The following is a 22,013-nucleotide window of genomic DNA, read 5'->3' as shown; positions in this document are numbered from 1 at the left end:
AGGCAGCTCTTCAGTTTCATTGGTTGCAGGAGGGTCGGAAGTATTCTTGCTTTGACTTGCATAGACAGTTCCTGGATCCTGACCATCACTTCAGAAAAGACAAGAAGAACTTTACCAAAGGTAAAGTTGTCAAAAACTTGGCACCACCTGCATTCACATGCCAATAGATCCTGGATCAGTTAAACACCCTCGAGCCTGATCCAGAGTGTCCACGATATTTCAAGGGGTATAATTCAAAACACGCCTGGACTCACAAGCCATGCTTCTGGGATCTGCCTTACTTCAAAGACCTCCTTCTTCCACACAATATCGACATGATGCACACTGAAAAGAATATCGGAGAGGCTATTTTTGGTACATTGTTCGACATAGATGGGAAGACAAAGGATAACATTAAGGCTAGAGTCGATCAAGAGACAGTATGTCATAGACCGTTACAAAACATGCGAGAAGGCAAAGGAAAGCAGAAGTGGTCGAAGCCAAAGGCCTGGTTCAATCTTGGAAGGCCAGCTATGAGGGAAATTATCTTGTGGGTCAAAATGCACTTGATGTTCCCCGATGGGTATGCAGCGAATCTAAAGAGGGGAGCGAGTCTTGAAAAATTAAAAATCTTTGGTCTCAAGAGTCATGATTGGCACATATGGCTAGAGCGGGTAATGCCGGTGATGTTACGTGGCTTTATTCCTGAGGATGAATGGCTAGTACTGGCGGAGCTGAGCTATTTCTTCCGTGTTCTTTGTGCGAAAGAATTGTTGCCTGGCATGGTAGAAGACATGGAGGAGTTTGCACCGGAGTTGTTGTGCAAGTTAGAGAAGATCTTTCCACCGGGCTTCTTTAATCCAATATAGCATTTGATTTTACATCTACCGACCGAGGCAAGATTGGGTGGGCCCGTGCAAGATCGTTGGTGCTATGCAACTGAGAGGATGTAGAAGACCCTTCGAGCTAAATGTAAAAATAAGCGTAGAATTGAAGCATCGATGGCTGAGGCATTCATTACTGAGGAGGTGGCAAACTTTGTGACAACACAGTACGAAGCCAAAAATCATCATTTGCATAATCCGAAGCCTCGGCACAATGATGAAGACCCTAAAAAAGGTGGATCCAACCTCAGCCTATTCAAAGGGAAGCTCGCACCAGCCGGTGCTTCGAAACCAATAACGTTGGATGTCGAAGAATGGCGGAACATTTCGTTGTATATCTTCAACAACCTAACAGAAGTGCGGCCGTACATCGAGTGAGTTCTCGGCACATTTTCCTGTAACTTCTAATTCATTTGAACTGCTCTTATTCCCGGATATTTCAAACATCCGTTACGTCGTCAAATTCTCGGATGGAGCGGTGATCGAAAATGATTCCGTCGAAGAGTATGAGCTTCTGTCAAAGACAGGAGGCGGCTATCCCGGTTTCATCTCTTGGTTCAAACAAACGGTAATTATCAATAATGGACCATTTCATTCTTGGTCTAACTTGCGGCTAATGCAACAACCATTTCGTATTAAACTTGTAGGCTAATTCAGAGTCTATGGACGCCGAATTGAGACAAGTCGCTAATGGTTTTCACTATAAGGTCCGTTCATTTGAGAAATACAACATCAACGGGTATATCTCTTTCGTACCTTTGGCAAAGAGCTATCTATGCCCGACCGGAAATCTACAAATTGTGGTGTCTCTGCTATCGGCGAAGGTGTTATCGAGTATTATGGAAGAGTTGAAGCAATTTATGAACTTCAATTCTATGGTGAAAACCCACCGAACGTCGTAGTCTTCAAATGTTATTGGTTCCAGCCGAAAAAGACTAGAAGGACTCAAGAACATATAGGACTAGTCGAAATCAATCCAAACAGCCATTTAGATGTTCCCGATGTCTATATTACAGCTCAATAGGCGACCCAAGTTTTCTATCTACCGTGGACATGCCAAACGAATAAGAATCTGGAAGGTTGGTATGTTGTTTATGAAGTGCCGCCACATGTAAGACCACCTGTCCCAAATGAACAGGATTATGAACCTCACATTAACCCAGACACATATGATGGAGAATTCTTCCAAGAAACACGTCTTTCCAAGTAACGTTTCAAGAACCGTCGTGCTTCACCCAAGAACATGGAAGTAGACAGCGACAATGAATCCGACTCCAGCCCTGAGCCGGAACCAGAAGACCTGGAACTCGTAGAGGTTACTGATGCGGATGACCTGTCAATGCTTCAACGATTAAAGGAAGGCCTTTCACAACTTCACGCCGTTGAACCCGACGAGCACGTCATTCATGAAGACATGCGTGATAGTGATGATGATGATGCATTTATTGATGATGATTATCAGTTTGTAAGATTCACAAGTTAAATTATATATATTTTAATCTTTATTATTCATGTACATATTATTATTCATGTCAGTTATTAATTTTTTTTATGTTGTACATCTTTTAATCTTTATCATGGCAGGTCATCTTGTGTGGAAAGATGGTGGGCGCTTGTCCAGATCGCTCGACGGGTTCTTCCCAGGCACCACGCACGAGGGGTGGTACTTCCCTTCCACCCCTATCTCTCCGTAGAGCCTTGGCAGGCAGTCTGTCGACACCACCTGTGGGTTCTTCTTCGTCGGTGGCATTGCCCACTGGGAGAGGTGCTGGTCGGGTAGGGAAGAAGGGGAAGTGTACAAGGAGAGGTGGTGGCTGCGGAAGATCCAGGAGGACTGTTGAGCCATCCTCGCCACCACCAGCAGCTCATTCACCCGAGCATAGGACTAGTATGGTCGACCCGTTTGCGGAGGAGGCTACGGGGACTCCGTTCCAGGAGTCTGTTGTTGACGGGCATTCGTCCCATGAGACTTCGGTCCAGGAGCAGCCTCGGGTCGAGGTGCATTCGGCCCAGGAGCAGCCGGAGGAGACTACGGTTCCGGAGGCTTCACCCGACGTGGAGAGGCCCGGATGGGAGACCTGGCCGGATCGTACCGAGTTGCCGGATTGGACCGAGGGTCCGGGTGGCTCAGGGGGCGGGGATGGCGGGGATGAGCTTACGGATAGTGAGGGCGATGTACAGGTGGACGGGGCCACCGTGTACAAGCATGGTAGTACACGTCTCCCGGTCGCGCCGGCTACCCGCGAGCAAAGGCCGGTGATTAAACCTGAAGGAGATAGGTAAGTACATTTACTCTTTTTTTAGCTTTTGCCTTCAAGTTTGTTCAAATATCTAATGCGTTGACCTTATCATACTGCAGGGGATGGGTACACCCTCTTGGAGTCCGCAGGCCGAACTCCGTCCTTGGTGTGCTTTGCCGGACAAATTTTCCCAGGGTTTGTCACGTTGCCTGGTGAGGGTCGGGTTCCTACACTAGGATTTTCCTAGGAGCACTACCAGGCTGCACAGGCCCCGCCAGAGGAGATTATAGATGGTGTCTTGTGCCACACGAGGGCTGAGATGGTGATCAACAGCTTTTGGGTAAATTATCCTTTTACAAAATCTAAAATTAACAATATAGCTAATTATTGTACTAATCGGTGTTTTCACGTTTGATTGCAGACCTTCTATAGGTGTGAGGATGGATATGAGGAGGAGGCGGCCAGGGTTCTCGAGGCCGAGTGTAGGCGGTTACTACAGAACTTGCGCCACGAGGCTTGTTCGCAGGCTATTCGAGATTACTACGCCACGCGTGGTATTAAGAAGCAGAAGAAGGATTGCCGCGGAAAGTTTCTGCAAAAGGAGCAATACATGAAGGTAATTACCTATTCTTAAGTCCACTCACTCTTCCACAGATCAAGGCGCGCCAGTCGAGTAGCTGTCCTGAGATAACGCATCGTCCACGGCCAGTCGAACTTGCCATCGAGGTTAGTTGTACGGACTAAGAACACTTCATCCATTTCATTATGTGTGTCACCATAGATCATTACTGTGGTAACGAGGAATGGTGTTTCAGGCTGCTCTTCAGAAAGAGAGAGCGGCAAACCAGACTACTCTTGAGAAAGAGAGATTGGCAAGCCAGGCTGCTCTTCAGGCTGCTCTTGATGAGAGGGACCAGACCACGGCACGATTGATTGAGGAGGAGAGGGCCCGGAATGAGGCGGGTCAACAGGCCCTGTACGAGCTTTTTGTGGTATCTTTTTTTGACATTAGCCAAATCATGTGTGCAATGTTTGTTTTATTACTAACTAATACGACCCACTCCTCAGGGTTTGTGCGATAAGAGCGGTCAAGTCCCTCCGCCGATGCCCGTCTTCTCTTCGATTGGCACGGTGAGTTTCATTATAAACTAGTATTAATAATTGAGTGTCATCATGCTAACTGAGACATTGCAAAATATCTTTTCTGCAGAATAACTCCCGAGCGGAATCGCACGACCCTTCTCCACGGCAACCGTCTCCAAACGAAGCCGCCGCGAGCAACCGTGGTGTTTCTCCTCCTTGATGACCACTACAGTAAGTTTCTCTTCTCCTCTTTCATATTATCCTTGCTTTAATTTCCCCCAAAAGACATAATTAGCCCATTTAGCTCCAAAATGCCATAATAACCTCAAAATGGCATAAGAACCTTGGTTAGCTCATGAATATTATATACTTAGCTTGTTTTCCTCTAAAATGAGATAATTAGCCCATTTAGCTCCAAAAAGACATAATTAGGTAATTTAGCTCCAAGAAGAGGAGAACAGGAGAAGAGGAGAAGAAATTGGAAAAATGAAAAGAAAGAAGAAGAAGAAGAACAAAAGAAGGATAAGGAGGAGGAGGAGGAGAAGGCCAAGGACCTTCTAGTCCTTCTCCTCCTCCTCCTTCTCCTCCTTCTCCTCCTTCTTCTTGATTTATTCTTCTTCTCCTCCTCCTCTTTCATATCATCCTTGCTTTAATTTCTCCCAAAAAGACATAATTAGCCCATTTAGCTCCAAAATGCCATAATAACCTCAAAATGGCATAAGAACCTTGGTTACCTCATGAATATTATATACTTAGCTTGTTTTCCTCTAAAATGAGATAATTAGACCATTTAGCTCCAAAAAGAAATAATTAGGTAATTTAGCTCCAAGAAGAGGAGAAGAAATAGGAAAAATGAAAAGAAAGTAGTAGAAGAAGAAGAGAAGAAGGAGAAGGAGGAGGAGGAGGAGGAGGAGAATGCCAAGGACCTTCTACTCTTTCTCCTCCTCCTCCTTCTCCTCCTTCTCCTCCTTCTTCTTGATTTCTTCTTCTTCTCCTCCTCCTACTATTTCTTCTCCTCTTTCATATTATCCTTGCTTTAATTTCCCCAACAATGACATAATTAGACCATTTAGCTCCAAAATGCCATAATAAGCTCAAAATGGCATAAGAACCTTGGTTAGCTCATGAATATTATATACTTAGCTTGTTTTCCTCTAAAATGGGATAATTAGCCCATTTAGCTCCAAAAAGACATAGTTAGCTAATTTAGCTCCAACAAACGGAGAAGAAATAGGAAAAATGAAAAGAAAGAAGAAGAAGAAGAGAAGAAGGAGAAGGAGGAGGAGGAGGGCCTTCTCCTCCTCCTCCTTCTCCTCCTTCTCCTCCTTCTTCTCTTCTTCTTCTTATCCTCCTCCTCCTATTTCTTCTCCTCTTTCATTTTATACTTGCTTTAATTTCCCCAAAAAGACATAATTAGCCCATTTAGCTCCAAAATGCCATAATAACCTCAAAATGGCATAAGAACCTTGGTTAGCTCATGAATATTATATACTTAGCTTGTTTTCCTCTAAAATCAGATAATTAGCCCATTTAGCTCCAAAAACACATAATTAGGTAATTTAGCTCCTAGATGCGGAGAAGAGGCGAAGATGAGAAGAAATAGGAAAAATGAAAAGAAAGAAGAAGAAGAAGAGAAGAAGGAGAAGGAGGAGGAGGAGGAGGAGAAGGAGGAGAAGGCCAAGGACCTTCTAGTCCTTCTCCTCCTCCTCCTTCTCCTCCTTCTCCTCCTTCTTCTTGATTTCTTATTCTTCTCCTTCTCCTCCTCTTTCTTCTCCTCTTTCATATTATCCTTGCTTTAATTTCACGAAAAAGACATAATTAGTCCATTTAGCTCAGAAATGCCATAATAACCTCAAAATGGCATAAGAACCTTCGTTAGCTCATGAATATTATATACTTAGCTTGTTTTCCTCTAAAATGAGATAATTAGCCCATTTAACTCCAAAAAGACATAATTAGGTAATTTAGCTCCAAGAAGAGGAGAAGAAATAGGAAAAATGAAAAGAAAGAAGAAGAAGAAGAAGAAGAGAAGAAGGAGAAGGAGGAGGAGGAGGAGGAGGAGGAGGAGAAGGCCAAGGACCTTCTAGTCCTTCTCCTCCTCCTCCTTCTCCTCCTTCTCCTCCTTCTTCTTGATTTATTCTTCTTCTCCTCCTCCTACTCTTTATTCTCCTCTTCTATATTATCCTTCCTTTAATTTCCCCAACAATGACATAATTAGCCCATTTAGCTCCAAAATGCCATAGTAAGCTCAAAATGGCAAAAGAACCTTGGTTAGCTCATGAATATTATATACTTAGCTTGTTTTCCTCTAAAATGGGATAATTAGTCCATTTAGCTCCAAAAAGACATAATTAGGTAATTTAGCTCCAACAAAAGGAGAAGAGGAGAAGAAATAGGAAAAATGAAAAGAAAGAAGAAGAAGAAGAAGAAGAAGAGAAGAAGGAGAAGGAGGAGGAGGAGGAGAAGGCCAAGGACCTTCTAGTCCTTCTCCTCCTCCTTCTCCTCCTTCTTCTTGATTTCTTCTTATTCTCCTCCTCCTCCTCTTTCTTCTACTCTTTCATATTATCCTTGCTTTACTTTCCCCAACAATGACATAATTAGCCCATTTAGCTCCAGAATGCCATAATAAGCTCAAAATGGCATAAGAACCTTGGTTAGCTCATGAATATTATATACTTAACTTGTTTTCCTCTAAAATGGGATAATTAGCCCGTTTAGCTCCAAAAAGACATAATTAGGTAATTTAGCTCCAACAAGAGGAGAAGAGGAGAAGAAATAGGAAAAATGAAGAGAAAGAAGAAGAAGAAGAAGAAGAAGAAGAAGAAGAGAAGGAGAAGGAGGATGAGGAGGAGGAGAAGGCCAAGGACCTTCTAGTCCTTCTCCTCCTCCTTCTTCTCCTCCTTCTCCTCCTTCTTCTTGATTTCTTCTTCTTCTCCTCCTCCTCCTCCTATTTCTTCTCCTCTTTCATATTATCCTTGCTTTAATTTCCCCAACAATGACATAATTAGCCCATTTACCTCCAAAATGCCATAATAAGCTCAAAATGGCATAAGAACCTTGGTTAGCTCATGAATATTATATACTTAGCTTGTTTTCCTCTAAAATGGGATAATTTGGCCATTTAGCTCCAAATAGACATAGTTAGCTAATTTAGCTCCAACAAACGGAGAAGAAATAGGAAAAATGAAAAGAAAGAAGAAGAAGAAGAAGAGAAGAAGGAGAAGGAGCAGGAGGAGGAGGAGGAGAAGGCCAAGGACCTTCTAGTCCTTCTCCTCCTCCTCCTTCTCCTCCTTCTCCTCCTTCTTCTCTTCTTCTTCTTATCCTCCTCCTTCTATTTCTTCTCCTTTTTCATTTTATACTTGCTTTAATTTCCCCAAAAAGACATAATTAGCCCATTTAGCTCCAAAATGCCATAATAACCTCAAAATGGCATAAGAACCTTGGTTAGCTCATGAATATTATATACTTAGCTTGTTTTCCTCTAAAATGGGATAATTAGCCCATTTAGCTCCAAAAAGACATAATTAGGTAATTTAGCTCCAACAAGAGGAGAAGAGGAGAAGAAATAGGAAAAATGAAAAGAAAGAAAGAAGAAGAAGAAGAAGAAGAAGAAGAAGAAGAAGAAGAAGAAGAAGTAGAGAAGAAGGAGAAGGAGGAGGAGGAGGAGGAGGAGAAGGCCAAGGACCTTCTAGTCCTTCTCCTCCTCCTCCTTCTCCTGCTTCTTCTTGATTTCTTATTCTTCTCCTCCTCCTCCTCTTTCTTCTCCTCTTTCATATTATCCTTGCTTTAATTTCCCCAACAATGACATAATTAGCCCATTTAGCTCCAAAATACCATAATAAGCTCAAAATGGCATAAGAACCTTGGTTAGCTCATGAATATTATATACTTAGCTTGTTTTCCTCTAAAATGGGATAATTAACACATTTAGCTCCAAAAAGACATAATTAGGTAATTTAGCTCCAACAAGAGGAGAAGAGGAGAAGAAATATGCAAAATGAAAAGAAAGAAGAAGAAGAAGAAGAAGAAGAAGAAGAAGAAGAGAAGAAGGAGAAGGAGGAGGAGGAGGAGGAGGAGGAGAAGGCCAAGGACCTTCTAGTCCTTCTCCTCATTCTCCTCCTTCTTCTTGATTTCTTCTTCTTCTCCTCCTCCTCCTCTTTCTTCTACTCTTTCATATTATCCTTGCTTTAATTAACGCATTTAGCTCCAAAATGCCTTAATAAGCTAAAAATGGCATAAGAACCTTGGTTAGCCCATGAATATTATATTCTTAGCTTGTTTTCCGCTAAAAATGACATAATTAGCTGAAAAACATCATATTTTGTTCTTCTTCTGACTTTCTTATTCACATTTTTGCAGATTGGATATACTACATGCATGGAAGCTGGCATTCATGGAGTTGAACAATGTCGATGGATGAACTTTATATGTATATCATCTAGTTTTCATTTGAGTTGATGAACAATGTCGAACTATATGTATATGTATATATGGATAGACAGTGCAATACTTTGTATGTTGGTTCTTTCGATATATGGGGATGTACATTGATTTATATGTATATCATATATGTGTGGTGAATTATATATATGTGTTGGCAAGTATATGTGTGGTGAACTATATATCATATATGTGTGGTGAATTATATAAATATGATGTAAAATATATATATATATATATATATATATATATATTCTATGAAATAATATAAAACAAAAAAACAGGTACTATATGGGCTCTTTGCCATCTGCCAGCTGATGGCAAAGACCTGTGCCATCAGCTGGCAGATGGCAAAGGTGCCACATGGCACCCAGCTGTGCACCCTAGGCTGTCTATATAGGCTCTTTGCCGTCTGCCTCCAGGGTTGGCAGACGGCAAAGAAGAGGGCATAGAGCAGGGGGGAGGAGGAGGCAGACGGCAAGGAGTGGAGGGGGGAGGAGGAGGAGGCAGACGACAAAGAATAAGGGGGAGGCAGACGGCAAAGAATAAGGGGGAGGCAGACGGCACAGAATAAGGGGGAGATGGACGGCAAAGCCTCCGTTAACCCCTAACGGAGGCAACGCCTGTCGGCTGCTGTCTCGAGCACTTGGCCGACTGCTCCTAAGGAAAGCTGACGGCAAAGAGCTTTGCCGTCCGCTTTGGGGGGATAGACGACAAAGAAGGTCCTATGCCATCGTAGGCTGACGCAGAAATTTTGCCGGCCGTCAGATTCTTTGTCGTCTGTGGTTTTCTCTTTGCCGTTCGGGATTTAGTATTTGCCGTCAATGATGGCAGACGGCAAAGAAGCTGATTCCTGTAGTGAACCCCGACTACAGTTTTGCTACGGTGGGCACCACCAACGATCTATAAGAGTTCGATGTTTCAGGCTTGAGCTGCCAAAAATCTTGTCAATATCCGTGACCACTACAAGGTCTGGGGCACCAACAATAACAAACAGAAATCCTTGGTTGACCTCGCCTCGGCCATCATCGACCCCTACCACATGAAGATGAAGGACGAGAGCAAGAAGGACAAGAAGGTGTGGCACAATGCCTGGGATCAGACACTGGATGAAGAACACATCAACTACGCGGCCAAGGACGCGTAAACAAGCTACCAGATTTACAGGCGGATCGTTGACATGAAGAAGTGTCTTTGTCTTGCCTAGACGAGGGACCGAGCCACAAAGAAGTGACGTGAGCGTCACAAGAAGTAGATGACTACATGATCATCTATCTATACCTATACTAATTAGAGACTTCCAATAAATTTCCACGTTAATCAGAAATTAGGAGTCGTTAATCTGGTGGGACCATAGAGTTATTACGGTGAGGATCGACGTGCAGCCATATGAGTCACGGCTAAAGTTTTGCTCAATTGTGAAAAAAAAATAGCTTCAAGGCCCACAATTCTCTTATAAAGTTTTACTCCTTCCGATTGATCTATGGCATTGGAGTTAACGTGCTTGCCAATCCCAACAAAAGTATCATTTAAAAAAATATCTAATAACCTCCTCCTCCACGATCTGCCGTGGAGTTTTAAAGAAAAGGATGATGTCCTATCAAGGAGAATATTCTATCCGGCAGCCGTGCAAGCTCAGAATTCTGTCCCTAATAGATTTGTGCATGTACGTGGACTCTACACCTCTCGATTTGCTCCTCAACTGCAGCGGCCGGCGGCCAATGTCTTCCCAATCAGGTTTGTGTTTTGCTCAAACAGTATTTATTTATAAATTATGTTGCGTAGCTCTCTGCCTCCTCCCACGATACATAATCCCTGGTCCTCCACAAATTGATTTTGCAAGCAACTACTAACGAGCTCATTGTTTTATTCGATCACATACATACATATTGAGCAGATTATCTTCTAGCACTAAAAATAAACTAATGATCGATGTAGTTCCAAAGGAACATGACACATATATATCTATACATCCGTTTCTAAATATAAGTCTGTTTAGAGATTTCAGTACGGACTACATACAAAGCAAAATAAATGAATCTACACTTTAAAGTATATTTATATACATCCATAAATAGTTCATTATAAAATCCCTAAAATGTATTATATTTAGGAACGGATTGGGTAGATTTAATTTCGGAGGTTTGTACCATGTAAGTGCAGATGCAAAAAGTAATGAACTGATTTTGCAAAAATCTAGGTTACTCTTTTTGGAAAAAGATAGTCTAATTTCAGTTGCTGCAACGCCTCTAAGTATTGGTTGGTGGTGCAGGTTGCGAAGAGCTGTAGGAAGGAAAAGGTGTTCTTAGGAAAGGTGGCGGCAAGGGCGTCCATGTCGTACTGGTAAGTGATGCCTGCGTAGTTTTCACTATTACCACATAGCTGCACCATGTTGTATTCTGGATGCCTTTCTTTGCAATAATAAATTTTGTTGTAAACAATTGACAGAAAGTTTGACTGGTCTAATTCGAATTAGACTATGTGCTATATATATTTAGGTTTGACCTGAAGGCAATTTTGATCATCAGCAGCAGGGGCGTATACATTCATATTTTCTTCATTTATAATATATTTTTGTCAAATGTATACTTCACCGATTTTGATCATTGGAGGTCAGTGGATTGATTAATATTTCTTATCAGAAGTGCTAATGTCGTTTATTAATAACACATGCAACTTTACTTGAGACAATCTTCAGGCCATCAATCTCATACGTAAAGCAAGAGTGCCAAGAATTCACAACAAACAACTCATGGTAATATATGATTTAGCTTTTGTCACACGAAAAAAATATCAACCAACGGGCTGGACTTAGTTGGCGGACCAAAATTCACCAGTGGCACTCAATCCATCCATCGACTGCTCTCCTACTTTTCATTGTGGTATAAGTAGTGAGCCGCCAACATGCATCAAGGCCTCTCAGTGCAGATACCAATAACTTGCATGCACATGTTCTTTTCAATCTAATTTTTTTGTTTCCTAAATGATGGCCTTTACAGTAAAGTATGTATGTCATTTAAAAAAAGTATAGCATGTATGCCCATGAAGATCTATTAATGAAAAAGTTCTTGGTTGATTGCCCGCATTGCTAGCTTCTCCTCATCACTATATACACGATCAATGAGTGTGCAACCACACATGCAAATCTTGAAGTTCGTTGTTTAATTATGTTGGGAAAATGCTACTCAAAACATTAATTTAATATTGTTTTTGTATTGTTAATGGATGTAATATCACCTTTTAATAATTTAATTTAATTAGATCATCATGTCACATAGTTTTGCATTACGAGAAGCTATGCATTGAGACTGAATTAGTCGCTTTTGTATTTTTCTGTATGTTCATCTAAACATGGTATAATAAAACAAACTCTTTTGGTTTGACATTTGAAATGGAGGATAGCACAATTACTCATTTTGTGTAGTATATTTGATAAGTTTACTAAACTCACTACATCGCAAGTTTGACACGCGAAATGCATGCTATCACAAGTTTGATGTATACATAATTTACATAAATTAAGAAATAACAATTATCTATGATTATATGGTAAATTTGCGTGAGAGTAACCTTCTATTCCAAAATCACTTGCATCTATGATTATGTGGAGTGTCCTAAGAGAAAAACATAAAAAAATTGCACCCACATATATTAGAAGGACAAGATTTTTGTAATATATTAGTCATATGCAACCATATAATTTAATGCATTTTCTCATCCAATTATCATCAACCTGTTTGTTGCTTTCTCACTATTCTTTTATCGATATAGTTTTGGTAATGTATATTTAGCAATCAAAAGGAATTTATCAAGATTGACACTTCAATATTCTTACAACGTCCATATTATTTAACCCCTTAATTTATTGATAGGAATCCTCTTACAGTTAATTTCATTACATCAATAATACCTACATGCGAACGCAAATAGAACGAAAGTGCTATAGTGGACAAGGTAGTGTTAGCTTACAAACTTTGCATTTTAGGCCACCACTGAAAAGAATGAAACAAACATACTTCCAAATTTTGTAGTAATTATTGATTCTATATAATGTATATATAGGCATGCAATCCCTGCATAACTAGGATAAAATTTGGACTAAAATAATATGAAAGTGCATCGAAATTAAATTAATATGTTCAATTTAATAACTATATTAATACCCTTAAAATTTCAATTTATACACCTCTATATACTGCATTGGCATGCAATCCCTACATAAGTAGGATAAAATACGAACTAAAATAGTATAATATGAAATAACATTGAGATGACATGAAATGTATATGTTCGTCTAATCTATATTAATACCAAATTAAAAACTGCAAATTATAATTGGTTCTATGTGTGTTGGACACTAAACAAGATCCAAAAAATACAAGTTTCGAAATTTAAAGCATATATTATTCAAACAAACTAGCCCGTGCGAATGCACGGGTTGGCGACTAGTTTCTTCTAGTTTAGAATGCATCCAATTGTTTATTGAGGTGTGTGCGAATGATTTGTATAGTCACTTATATTATTGGATGTTTATTTTAGTAATATATATGTTCTTCTTCTGTAGATAGAGCACATAACACGACTTATTAGCAGTAATCGTCTGTGTCATTATCGGTCTTCGCACACATTTCTGATTACAGGCCTGTTTGTCGCGTATCACACATATCTTGTTCAGTTGAACTATTTCTGTTGTCTTGGATCATCGCAAACAATTCGTTCAAGTGAACGGTATGCCCTCCATTACACACACCTTGATCGGGCTGACCGTTTCTATTGTGTTACCTAATCACAGATAGTTCATCCCAGTGAACTATATGTCGTATATCGCACACACCCTCATGTGACTGACCGTTTCTGTTATTCTGGATCATCACAAACAATTCATATGGATTAACCATTTGCCACACATCACACACGCATCCCTGATCTGTATCTTGTTTGATCTTTGCACCATCACAGACATATCATATCATTTTTTACGGTTTTCTTACAAGACCGTTTGTGATTAATGCATTGCATAGAGTTTCGTTGAAGGTTCATTGATTCTAGTGTCACGTTTGGACCATCCTAAGTAGTGATTGAACGACCAGTTTTCAAAGAGAAGCGTGGAACAAAGAGACAAAGAGGAGAACGAGCAAGTTTGAAAAGAGAACTTCAAAGGATACATCTAGGATGGGCACTATCACTTGTAGCAATTGCAACATGTATTGGCATAGATACACTAGTTGCAACCAGGCTCTTAAACCGGCCCTAGAAATGAGAATTAACCAACATCAGGTAATTGTTCATCCAACTTTCTCTATATTAATACCAAATAGCAGTTTCAAACATTTGTATGTTGTAATTGCGGGAAAACAAAGGAGCTCATACACCCACAACTGTTTCTGCTCCTGCTGCTGCCCACAGGGCGCCAAGGAGAAGATCACCTTCTTCTTATGCTCCTCCTCATGCTGCTCCAACTACAACTCCTGCTCCAAGGCCAACTAGGACAGCTCCTACTGCACCTGCTACCGCTCCCAGGGAAGAAAGGATAGCTCCTTCTCCTCCTACTGCAGCTCGAGCTCCTCCTGCTACAAGGGCAACAAAAAAAGCTAAAATAACAATGGCATCAATAGGGACTACTACTTTTAATATTGCTGCTGGTCCAAGGTCCTCTACTGATGCTGGGTGAAGAGGAAGAAATAAGTTCATGCCCCCAAGAGCTATACTAGTGGAAGAGTGAGGAAGCCATCCTATAAGATGTGTGAGTGGTTCAAGTGTTCTAAGGGGAGAAAGTAAAGTTGTGTTAATTTGTGTTGGGTTATGATCAAAACTATATGTTGCTTGTAGTGAGCTGATGATGTTCAAAACATCTTCATTTTTGGCTATTGCTTGTGTTGGGTTGTCATGAGACCTTTCATGTAAGGTACCTAGTGGATTCGATGGTTACTTTGATGCTTCTGCCTTCCTAATATGTGTGCCCCCTATTTTCTTACTGTTTGGTAATATGTGTGCTTCCTATTTTCTTACTGTTTGGTAATATGTGTGCCTCCTATTTACTTATTGTTTGGTAAAATGTGTGGCTCCAATTCATCACACAATTCATGACATAATTCATCACATAACACTACAAACTGACCTTAACAAACAACATACAAGCCACGGTTCATAGCTACAAAAGTAACCCATGATTAGATTCAAAGGTCACACGTTGCAAGCCATAGTTCAAAGATTAAATAAAGATAATGACCCACATGGTCATGTCACATGACAATTTATTCTTCATCACAATACACTTGATGTCCTTAAGCTTCCTCTTGTTATTTTCACCTGCTTTCTTCAGGTCAGCAATGCAGCACTCCATAGCAGTCTTCTCGATGCTCCACTTCTCCTTGTCTTTCATCAGCTCGACAATGCATCCATCGAGCTTCTCCTTCTCTTTCTTTAGGTTAGCCCAGCAAAACTTCAGAGTCCTATTAACTGTGCCCATCTTTTCCTTCTCTTTAAGATGATTGTGCTTCATATTTCTAATGCAATTGCCTTGAGCAACATGAATGAACTTCAACTGCTCAACATCAACCTTCAATTTACTGATCTCAACATCCTTTGCAAGAAGTCGCTCTTTCATGTTTCCCATGCTGCTGTCCACACTGATGGTAATGTTCTCGACATCCTTCTGGTGATCTGGTTGCGGTAGGTTATCCTGTGAATTAAGGAGGTTGTTCACATCTTCCACAAGCTTCTCATAAGTCTCTTGCAACTTGTTTTTCTACTATGTGAGATTGCGGACAGTAGATGAATGATCCAGGCTGCCAACCAATTATAATGCTAGTTTTGGTCATACATAAGGCACAGTTTGTGAAGAGCATTTTGCAAGTGCTCTGGCCACTCCTCATCTACCCAGTGAACTATACCACAATTGCTTGCTTGCTGCAAAACAAAGAGTAGGAATTTACTTACTATATTTTAGTTTAGTATAATTTCTAGCAATGGCGACCTATTTTAAATTCAATTGAATTTAGTACTGAAATTGAAGATTATTTCATACATGAAATTTATACTATACATCATAGTAAACTAAACAGTTAAGATGAACAATGAACAATAAAGATGACCATCGAACAGTGCAGATGAACACTCCAACTGTTCTGCTAAAAATCTTGGCTATTAACTAAAAAAGTACATAAATTTGCTCCAACTTACATCAAGTGAACAAGCCAGGAACCTTCTCCCAGTGCTAATACCTTCGAATGCAGCCAACTTATCCGTCGGCTTGTCATTCTCACAAATCACCATCAAATCATCGTCAACACCAGCGTAGTTAGGGTCCTCGATTGTAGCTGGGATCTAGATTTAGCATGCAAGTTCAAATCGAGCCAGACCAAAAAATCCCCCATTCAAAACCCTAGATTGAATAGATCCTAACCCTAGACATCACTGACCTTTATAGGGGATCCGCATGAGGAGATGTACTCGGCGACGGAGTCGTCACTGATGTCGCTGTCATTCCATAAAACCATGGCGGCCCGCGACCGAAAGCAAGCAGGATGGTGACCGGCGGCGAGCAGTGCAAGAGAGGAGAGGGGCGCGGGGCTAGGGACAGGCGAGCGGGGGGGCTGTCTGACCAGGAGCGACCGGTGCGGCGTTCCGACCATTTTTGTCGAAACAACGCCGTCTGTCGAGCCTTTAGGCCACGTCAGCATTTTCTGGGCCCACCTGTCGGAAAAGAGGTCAAACGAGCCTAATCAGCTCATGAGTGCTTTTTGCAACGACTTAAGGGATTTCTCGGTGTTTTCTGCAACAGATTAACAAGTTGGTAGTTTCGTGTAAACCTAGCCACAAATGTGGTGTTTTTTTTGCAATTAACTCGCTATCTTGTCCACTATAAGGTGCTACAGACATTGTTTTCTTGCTACGCTAGAAAATGCAAGGAAGAAATCACCTATTTTTGTAAATAATAATTATTAATAATTAATTATGATACTCGAAAGGACTGGCCTAAATCTGAAAAATAGGAAGGGCGCGAAGGGAAACAACGCCCACATGTGGACATTAGTGTGCACAACATCCAAGACTGGACGCTACTGCGAACAATGTCCCAGCAAATGATTCGACTAGCAAATCAACTTGTGGTTGGATAGTTAGAGAAACTCCAACCACGTGATACAAACGGACGCGTGCTTTGTCCGTGTTTTATTCGTTTGGGTTGGCATGTTCGTCCTTTTTTATAAGTGGGTCGGCCTTGCTCCTAACTTGCGGACCCAATTATTGTCCACGGTGCCAGGCGACATCCATTTTCGATCACATATTATATTTATTTCATGAAATGCATTTGAATACATACATTTTTTCATCAATTCTTCGCTACAAATACAAGACCAAAGAAAACAAGAACCACAATTAGACATTTTAAAAGATGTCCAACTTCCCTAACTACTCCTACTAGTTGGACTAAGATCTTCTCTATATCTTCATTGTTGATATGCGAATTCTTGAGTTAAAAAACGTTTTTCTTCTTTGATTCGAAAGAAGTTGACGTTGCTTCCGTGCTGGTCTCTTCTTTACTTTCATCTATAACTTCAATTCTAGCATGAAGTGCACCAGCATCTAGCAAATTTCGTGAAATAAATAGATCAATGTATTCTTCTTCCCAAAACCAAAAGTTGCATTCGGTCTACACACAAAATTGAGAAAATTAAGCTACTGAAATTTCATCAAATCAAAGAGCAAAGGCAGCACAAAAAGCATACCCTGTTGTTTTTGCACTTGATGAACACCCAACCGAGATGTTCTCGCGTCCAAGAAACTCGTCGGATGACATGTAGCAGGTAATCATCGCACTTTATGAACGACAATGGCGATCCAGCAAGCCTGTGGGCCAGCGCCGAGCCAGGGCGTGGCTGGGTGTGAACTTGTCGGCAGGCCGACGATGATACAGATCCGAGCGGCTAGAGGTGGATTGAGCGTCTGCATGCGGCACCGAGGCATTTCCCACACTGTGTGGACTAGTACCCGGCTAATCCATGGCAAGCGTAGTCCATCGCCGACAGGATGCACCAAATCCCGCCGATAGGATGCACGAAATCTTGTTGTTGCCATTGTATATCTACCAGCCAGCCTTTCGCACCGGTACGAAGGAGGTACCCCATCGGTGGATGTGGTTCTTGGTGGTGGAGGGAGGGTGATGGGGAGCAAGGTCGGCGGGAAAAATGAGTGTTGGCCTAGGTTTTATGCCGCCGCTAGCGGGTGGGAAAGGAGATAAAAATATGGGACTGTGCTGCCGACTAGAGGACCCGGGGAAGGAGCACCCGAACGAGGCACGTGTCTGCTTCGTGTCCGTGTCAACACAAATGTGGCCCAAATATAAGCCTGGAATGGTCCCCTCGTGGACAAAAAGCGGATGTCATCTGTTTGGGTCAGCGCGTTGGGCCAAATTTTGTGCCCGCAACGACCCAAACGGACACGGGTGAACGAAATAGGTCGCCCGGTTAGAGTTGCTCTTAGAGGGATAGTGGTATTTCCGGGCCACCAGGGGTCAAGTCCTCATGCTCGCATTATTCCTGGATTTATTTCAGGACTACCAGTGATGAGAATTCGGTGGGAGGAGATGTTCCCGTTGACGACAAGGCACCGCCAAGAAAACATGGGTGAGTGATCACGTGGACTCACACAAAACAAGATATAGACACTCTCCTATTGTTATGGCTAATTACTAGTACATGCTAGAAAGAAAAAAAATCTTTGTATGAAAAACAAAAATAAAACTGTTAAAAAGAATCTCGATTGAGGTAGGTGGGTAGGAACCTGCTTGCCCCCCCCCCCCACTTATCTCCGCCAATAGGAGCGTCATACATCTTGTTAGCAAAGTGACCTTGCCGCAGTGTATTAGAGCAATGATACGTCCATTTTGCATCATGTATTCATGTTGAAATTTCCCGCTTTATGGACTGTTATTATACTTTGTGGTACTATACTTATGCCTTTTCTCTCTTATTTTGCAAGGTTTATTTGAAGAGGGAGAATACCGGCAGCTGGAATTCTGGACTGGAAAAGGAGCAAGTATGAGTCCTCTATTCTGCACAACTCCAAACGCCCTGAAAATCAACGTGGAATTTTTTGGGAAAATATGAAAAATACTGGGCGAAAGAAGTACCAGAGGGGAGCTACCAGGGGCCTAGAAGCCTAGTAGCCGCCCCCCTGGCGGCGGCTACAGAGCTTGTGGGCACCTTGGCGGCCCACGGGCCCCCCTCTTTTGCTATATGAAGGGTTTCGTCCAGGAAAAAAATCAGGGCGGAGCTTTTTCGTGGATTCTACACCGCGAGGAGGCAGAACTTGAGCAGAACCAATCTAGAGCTCCGACAGGACGATCCTGCCGGGGAAACTTCCCTCCCGGAGGGGGAAATCGTCGCCATCGTCATCACCAACACTCCTCTCGTCGGAGGGGAGTCATCTCCATCAACATCTTCATTAGCACCATCTCCTCTCCAAACCCTAGTTCATCTCTTGTAACCAATCTCCGTCTCGCGACTCCGATTGGTACTTGTAAGGTTGCTAGTAGTGTTGATTACTCTTTGTAGTTGATGCTAGTTGGATTACATGGTGGAAGAGTTTATCTTCAGATCCTTGATGCTACTCATTACACCTCTGATCATGATTATGATTATGCTTTGTGAGTAGTTACTTTTGTTCCTGAGGGCATGGGATAAGTCATGCTGATAATAGTCATGTGAATTTGGTATTCGTTTGGTATTTTGATATGATGTATGTTGTCTTTTCCTCTAGTGGTGTTATGTGAACGTCGACTACATAACACTTCACCATCTTTGGGCCTAGAGGAAGGCATTGGGGAGTAGTAAGTAGATGATGGGTTGCTAGAGTGACAGAAATTTAAACCCTAGTCTATGCGTTGCTTCGTAAGGGGCTGATTTGGATCCACTAGTTTAATGCTATGGTTAGACGTTGTCTTAATTCTTCTTTCATAGTTGTGGATGCTTGCGAGAAGGGTTAATCATAAGTGGGATGCTTGTCCAAGTAAGGGCAGTACCCAAGCGCCGGTCCACCCACATATCAAACTATCAAAGTAACGAACGCGAATCACATGAACATGATGAAACTAGCATGACAGAAATTCCTGTGTGTCCTCAGGAGCGCTTTTCCTCCTATAAGACTTTGTTCAGGCTTGTCCCTTGCTACAAAAGGGATTGGGCCACTTTTCTGCACCGGTGCTACTACTTGTTACTTGTTACTTTTCACTTGCTACGTTTCACCTCACTACACCATCACTTGTTACTACTACTTTAAGTGCTTGCAGTTATTACCTTGCTGAAAACCGTTTATCACAGCCTTTTGCTCCTCGTTGGGTTCGGCACTCTTACTTATCGAAAGGACTACGATTGATCCCCTATACTTGTGGGTCGCCAAGACTCTTTTCTGGCGCCGTTGCCGGGGAGTAAGTGCCTTTGGTAAGTGGAATTTGGTAAGGAAACATTTATATACTATGCTGAAATTTATTGTCACTTGTCACTATGGAAACTGTTCCTTTGAGGATTTTGTTCGGGGTATCTTCACCACGAACAGAAGCGCGAGGAGTTGCTCCTCAACCTGAGGTACCTACTGAAAATATCTTTTATGAAATTCCTTCGGGTTTGCTTGAGAAACTGCTGGCTAATCCTTTTACAGGAGATGGATCATCACATCGAGACTTGCATCTAATATCTGTAGATGAAGTTTGTGGTTTATTTAAGCTTGCAGGTTTGCCCGACGATGAGGTAAAGAAGAAAGTCTTTCCTTTATCTTTGAAGGATAAGGCGTTGACATGGTATAGGCTATGTGATGATACTGGATCATGGGACTACAATCGGTTGAAATTGGACTGTCATCAAAAGTTTTATCCTATGCATTTAGTACATCGTGATCGGAATTATATTTATAACTTTTGTCCTCGTGACAGGGAAAGCATAGCTCAAGCTTGGGTGAGGCTTAAATCAATGCTATATTCATGCCCCAATCATGAGCTCTCGAGAGAAATTATCACTCAAAACTTTTATTCTCGGCTTTCTCAAGATGATCGTACCATGCTTCACACTTCTTGTACCGGCTCTTTTATGAAGAAGGATATTGACCACAAGTGGAATTTATTGGAAAGAATCAAACATAACTCTGAAGATTGGGAGCTTGAAGAAGGTAAGGAGTCAGGTATGAATTTCCAGTTTGATTGCGTTAAATCTTTTGTTGAAACAAACACGTCTAGAGATTTTAGCGCTAAGTATGGACTTGACTCTGAGATAGTAGCTTCTCTATGTGAATCTTTTGATGCTCATGTTGATCTTCCCAAAGAGAAGTGGTTTAAGTATCATCCTCCTGTAGAAGTCAACATAGTTAAAGCCAATCTAGTTGAAGAGAAAGTCATTGCCTTTAGTGATCCTATTGTTCCTTGTGCCTACGCTGAGAAACCACCTTACCCTGCTAGGAAAAAGGATTATTCTAAAGCTCCAACTGTGATATGTAGGGGTTACATTAGACCACTTGCACCCCATGAGGAAATTAGAGTTGAACCTAGTGTTGCTATTATCAAAGATCTCTTAGCCGAAGACATAGACGGGCATGTTATCAAATTGTGTGAGGAATCCGCTAGAATTGCTAAACCTCACGCGAAAGACAAATATGGACCTGTAGTTGGCCTGCCCATTGTTTCTGTCAAGATAGGAGATCACTGTTATCATGGTTTATGGGATATGGTGCTAGTGTTAGTGCCATACCCCGGTCCCTATATGATGAAATCAAAGATGAGATTGCACCTTCTGTGTTAGAACCCATTGATATCACTATTACGCTAGCTAATAGAGACACTATCTGCCCTCTGGGAATTGTGAGACACGCAGAAGTCCTGTGTGGTAAGACGAAGTATCATACTGATTTCCTCGTCCTTGCTATTGCACAAGATAGCTTTTGTCACATCATATTTGGTAGACCCTTTCTCAACATTGTCAATGCTCATATTGATTGCATTAAATAGACTGTCATTGTTAGTTTTGAGGGTGTGTCTCATGAATTTAACTTCTCCAAGTTTGGAAGAAAACCCCATGAAAAAGAGTCGTCTGGTAGGGATGAAATCATTGCTCTTGCCTCTATTGCCGTACCTCCTACGGATCCTTTAGAGCAATATCTGCTTGAGCATGAAAATGATATGCATATGGATGAAAGAGATGAGATAGATAAAATTGTTTTAGAACAATATCCTATTCTCAAGAATAATCTGCCTGTTGAACTGCTTGGGGATCCTCCCCCGCCAAAGGGTGATCCTGTGTTCGAGCTAAAACAGTTACCAGATACTCATAAGTATGCCTACCTTGATGAGAAGGAGATATATCCTGTTATTATTAGTGCTCACCTCTCTAATGACGAAGAG

General features: G+C 41.6%; 1 pseudogene; it reads right to left on the bottom strand.

The window, feature by feature from the left end:
* Positions 1-14,837: 14,837 nt before the first annotated feature.
* Positions 14,838-16,125, bottom strand: LOC123396853 (annotated as a pseudogene).
* Between the last annotated feature and the right edge of the window lie 5,888 nt (positions 16,126-22,013).

Source organism: Hordeum vulgare, chromosome 1H (genome assembly GCF_904849725.1).
Source record: "Hordeum vulgare subsp. vulgare chromosome 1H, MorexV3_pseudomolecules_assembly, whole genome shotgun sequence".
Taxonomy (NCBI): Eukaryota; Viridiplantae; Streptophyta; class Magnoliopsida; order Poales; family Poaceae; genus Hordeum; species Hordeum vulgare.
The sequence above is the reverse complement of the archived record's forward strand: the minus strand, read 5'-3'. Positions and strand labels throughout refer to the sequence as shown.